Source organism: Alligator sinensis, unplaced genomic scaffold (genome assembly GCF_000455745.1).
Source record: "Alligator sinensis unplaced genomic scaffold, ASM45574v1 scaffold463_1, whole genome shotgun sequence".
NCBI lineage: Eukaryota > Metazoa > Chordata > Crocodylia > Alligatoridae > Alligator > Alligator sinensis.
This window is the reverse complement of record NW_005842584.1, coordinates 545,449-550,789: the sequence shown is the minus strand read 5'-3', so window position 1 is coordinate 550,789 and position 5,341 is coordinate 545,449. Positions and strand designations below refer to the sequence as shown.

General features: G+C 53.4%; 1 protein-coding gene across 1 annotated transcript in view; it reads left to right on the top strand.

The window, feature by feature from the left end:
- The window catches only part of LOC102382499 (olfactory receptor 10Z1-like), a 34,369-nt gene that overhangs the window by 23,476 nt on the left and 5,552 nt on the right, over positions 1–5,341 (top strand). The gene's annotated exons all lie outside the window — the stretch shown is intronic.

Genomic DNA, 5,341 nt, shown 5'->3' with positions numbered 1-5,341 from the left:
TGATGTGGGGGGGGCTCTGCCCAAGCCCCCAGCCCACCCCCTTGGCTGCCCCACCCGGGCCAGCTCTGGCCCTTTAAGGAAAAAAAACAAAATGAAAAAACCCCTAGACTCACTGCTGCTGGCAGGGGGCAATCCCCACTGCCCCCCATTGCCCTGCACCATGCAGGGGAGCTCTGCACGAGCCCTCTGAAGCCCCAAGGCTGCGGCAGGAGCGGTGAGTCCTGGGGCTTTTCTTGGGTTTTTTTTCTTAAAGGGCCAGAGCTGGCCCAGGTGGGGCACCCATGCAGGGGCTGGGGGAGCAGCAGGGGGTGGTCAGGGGGCTTGTGGCAGAGCCCCCGGGCAGCAGGGATCACCCCTCTCCCCAGCACCACCCAGTAGCACTGGGGCTTTTCTTCAAAGTACTAAGCTGGGGCAGGTAGGGGCAGCCATGGTGGGGCTGGGGGAGCAGGGGGTTGGGGGAGCTGGCACCCCCATGATCTCCTTCCCCCTCTCCCAGCCCATCTTCCCCCGCCCCTAGTACTTACTAGGAACTGCGCGAGTAGGCAGCTATTTGATCCGGCTTCAGATCGGGCTGCTTTAGATGCCAGGGATCCAATTTGGAGTTCCAGACCGGGTTCCCACTTCGATCCGGCCAAAGCGACTCCAAAGTTTTGGAGCCGCCTCGGAGATCCAGCCATAGGGTATAATGGGGAATCAATGAAATATCTATAACTTTGTTGTTTCTTGTCTGATTTGGATGAAACTTGCAGGGATGGTAGCCTATGCTGCAAGCATGAAGTCTGCCAAGTTATCAGTGCAGGGGTTCAGGGAGAACTGCACCCCAAATTCTTGAAAGCAAAATTCATGTCATGTGTATGTGTTACACCACAGGGTGGGTGAAAACTGCAGGAGTAGTAGCCCCTGGTGAGGCTACAGAGCCTGGAAAGTTTCAAGGAGATAGGTGCAGAGGTTTGGGGGAAACTGTATGTCAAGCTGTGGACAAGCAAAACTCGTGACATGGGTGACACTGTGTGTTAAAGTGCAGTAAGGTGACAGCTGCAGGGGTAGTAGCCCCTGCTGCGGCCATGAAGCCTGCCAGCTTTTGAGGAGATCAGTGCAGGGGGGTTCTGGGGCCCTGCACCTCTAGCTGCTGAGAGGCAAAACTCGTGTCATGGGTGCTTGTGTAATTGTGTCTGCCTTCTTTGCTCTCTTCCCTGTCCTTCGTCACAGATGCCCATGTGCCAGGCATGCTGCCTTTTTATCCTCCTCTGAGGCTCCATCCCCAGATTGTAAATGGACCAACCAGAGAAAGAGGGGGTTAGTCCCTTCTCTGGTCCAGCTATTCACCTCATCCCTTGCCTTTCCTGATTGGTGGGGAATGCCCCACCAATCACTCTGAGCCCTTTCAAGGATGGCACTCACTTGTGACTAAGGATGCAGAAAAGGCTGAAGTGCTCAATGCCTTCTTCGCCTCAGTCTTCACAGGCAAGGTAAGCTCCCAGGCTACTGCACCAGGCAGACTACTGTATCCCCACCTTTGGGGAGGAGGTGAGCAGCCAACAGTGGTGAAAGAACAGGTTAGGGACTACTTAGAAAGTAGTACTGGGACAGATCCTGGGACCCAAAAAATGCCTGCATGGGAAAGAGTGGAGGAGGCTCCATGGGCATGTAGGAATAGCCAATGCTCCTCTTAGCACTTCGGTGCACCTCCCAAGAAGGCTGTGAATACCCCTTGTTAGGAGCGGAACTAGGCAGTCCCCTCACCTTTGGTAGCGTCAGGTGGACATCTAGTCTGAACACGGACCTGGGAGTGGGGAATAGGACCCTGAATCCCTTCTGAGGGGAAGAGACCTGGGGCTTACAGGGGCTCTCAGGGGTGGGACTCAGGAATCATGACCTACTCATGTGGCTGCTCCATTTTTTTTTTTTATTTTTTTTTTTTTGTTAGGGACCAGGGTGTGGGAGGTCAAGGAAAGTTACCAGATAATCGGGCAAGTCCAGGAATGGGATTCATGAGGAGCCAGGAGTCAAGGCCAGGCTCATGAAAAGCCAGGTTAAAATCATGGTCTAAAGTGTTAAACCAGTAGGACAAAATGATTGAGATAAACCGAAGCTGTGAGACACCCACTGTATAACTGTCCCACATTACACTAATGACTGACGTCACAGCTGGAGCTTCTTCACCAGCACCTACCTCTCAATGCCATACCCAAGGAGACACGACTACAGACATGGAGTGAGAGGCTGAAAAAAATATCTGACAGTGAAACAATGGACAGTCCAGTGGCCGAGTCCTTACCACCAGAGGCTGATGAACCAGGGCAAAGGTGGTAATGTCTCAACCGTCCACACACCAGAGTTGGACGCTCCAAGGAACTAATGAAGAAGTGGGGCTACACCATTGGTTCAACCACTACAGCCTCAGACTATGCAACACCTGCTGCAGTGTCACTGCTTGAGGGCACATATACAATGAAAGACCTCACAAAGTACAATAAATGAGCACAAGCATGTGGAACAAAACAGTCAAATGTCATCTAGAGACATGAGAAGAAGATGGAAAGCCAGGAGTTGAGACTGGAGTTCCTTGCAGGCTGGATGCCTAAGCTGAAGACAGGGTGCACCAAAAAGCAGAGCCAGGGTTTCCAATGAGTCAGGGAACTGTAGAGGGATCAGGAGCAAGCACCAGAGCCTTTGACCTGGGGCCAGCTTTTAAAGGTTGGAGCGGGTAGAGTCTGTTGCCTGTTGCCTCAGGAGACTACTCAGTTAGGAGCACCTGGACCCAGGTCATGATCTGGGGATGGATTGCATCATTCAGTTGGGACGAGCTGGGTGCTGAGCCAAGATCTTAGCCCATTTGTGTTTTATGGAGAAGATGAGTGGTGAAAATCAAGTGTCAGGAATTGGCATGGTGTTGAGTAAACAGACAGGCACAGGGATGGACACCTGTCACAGTCCTAACAGAGGTCTGACCCTCAGGTAGGCGGGTAGCCCAGAGACAATCTCCTCTGCCACACCTTGATGGAACAGTAATTGTGATGTTACTCAGGTGGGAGTAATGCTGTCCCTGCCTCCATTTAACACCCCAACGCTAGGTGTCACTATCCACTGCTCCAAACCTCCCCTACATGGTGGCCCACGCCTCACAGATGGTATATAAATGTTGACCTGTGCCCCCCCCAGCGCTGGGGGTCCAATCACCCCCCGTCACTGCACGCCTCCCCCAGCGCTGGGGGTCCAATCACCCCCCGTCACTGTGCCCCCCTGGCGCTGGGGGTCCAATCACCCCCTGTCACTGCACGCCCCACCTGATGCTGGGGCTTTGCACAGTAGTGTGCCCCAATGAGGCCTCCTCCTCCCCAAATAGCCTCAGGCTGGTCTACCAGATAAACAGTAACATAAAGATGAGCCCCTGGGCTATAACATAATAGAAGTCCTATAAACCACACTCTGGATTCTTAAAAACCCCAAACTGCTCCTCAAGCTTTGAGTACTGCCCCCAGCTCTGGGTACCTTGTAGACTCCTGGAGCCTCATTAGCCACAGCAACAGTCTGGCCAGCAGCCACAGCGTTCCTGGGTATTTTTGCTGTGCAGGAGCTCTCTTCCTCTGGCCACTTGCCAGGGACCTTCTCCCTGCCAGCCTCCGCCCTGGGGTTTATATGTGCCCAGAGGCCTATCCCCTTCCTGTCAGCTGACTGGTCCAGGTGGTTGGGCTATTAACCCCTACCCTCCTTGTGCTAGGTGTTCCTGTAGACCCGGGTCTTAAAGGGGCAGCCCTGCCTCTTAGCAACAGGGCTAGGGTTCCCTGTTACAAGGACATATTCCCATTAGGAGGGGACTGGGCACTTCCAGGGCAAGGATATAGCCCAAGCCACTGTCTTCATATCTGGCATCACCGACCAGTGACCATCCTCCACACAACACACCCATCCCAGGGTGGGAGCAGGTTAATTCCTGTGGGCTGGGGAAGAGGCTGCAATGTCATTTACTGAAAAATACCAAAGTGATGGGACAGGTTGGAGGAAAGAATTGGAAGTCAGGGCACCTGGGCCTTCTCCTCACTTTGGGATGGGAGTGGGATCTGTTGGGCAAGGGAGGATACAGAGTGTGTTTGGGAGGGAGCTGGGAGCTAGGACTCCTGGGCTCTTCCCAGTGGTGGGAGAAGAGTGGAGTCTGGGGATTTTGAACTGGGTTGCTTTGCTCTGCTGCCATGGTCCCTGCCTTCCTCCCCTCTCCTCTGCACTGTCTGATGAAGTAACTCTTCCCTGCTGTCATCTCTGGTACATAACTCTGCCAACATCTGAATGAAGCCCCACCAGGGATCTCAGCAGTATTGGCCCCCAAGGAAGGCAATTAGCCAAGGCTTTCCTCTATCCAATTAAATCCAAAAATAAGAACAAACACAGCAATTTCCACCTCCCCCTACACACAACTTTTGCCTTCACTTGCCTGGGGACCCTTCCCTGGAGACGGGTCCCCATGGATCACAGATGCTAAAAGACCTTTCTCTGCCCATGGAGCTGGGAGCATCATGGATCTAACCCAAAGGTAAGTGACACCCCTGCTGAGGAACCTCAGCATCATCGCTGACTCAGATCAATCTCCAAGAGCCCAAAGGGTCTGGTCTTATGAAGCTGGATGTTAGATGGTATCTGCTCTTCTGCTTGGGGTCAGACCCATCACCCAATATGGGACTGGGAGGAAACTTTTTCTCTACATCAGATAGGAGGGGCTGTGTGGAGGGGAAAGGGTGGGGAGTGTTGCCTTGCTCTGTAGCTTGGGCCATGTTCTCTGAGTATCTCTGAACCAGTGTCAAGCCTCCTCTTAAAGACCCACAAGGAAGGAGCCAGCACCAATTCCCTGGGAAGTTGGTTCCAGATCCTAGCTGCCCTGACTGTGAAGGACTGTCTTCTAATGTCTAGCCTGAACCTACTCTCAAACAACTTATGGCCGTTATTCCTTGTTACTCTGTGAGGTGCTTTGGGGGAACAGGGTCTCTCCCATTCCCCACTGGTCCCCCTGGTAAGTTTGTAAATGGCCACCAGGTCCCCTCTCAGCCTTCTCTTGTGAAGGCTGAACAGGTTCAGGTCCCATAGCCTCTTCTCGTAGGGTCTGCCCTGCTGACCCCGGATCATGCGAGTGATCCTTCTCTAGAACCCCTCAATGCTGTCCACATCCCTCCTGAAGTGCGGCGCCCAGAACTGGATGCAGTACTCCAGCTGTGGCCTGCCCAATGTCATATAGAGGGGGAGGATCACCTCCTTGGCCCTGCTTGAGATTCATCTGTGGATGCATGACAAGGTGCGGTTGGCCTTATTGACTGCGTCCTCACATTGGCGGCCCTCATTTTGGAATTGATAA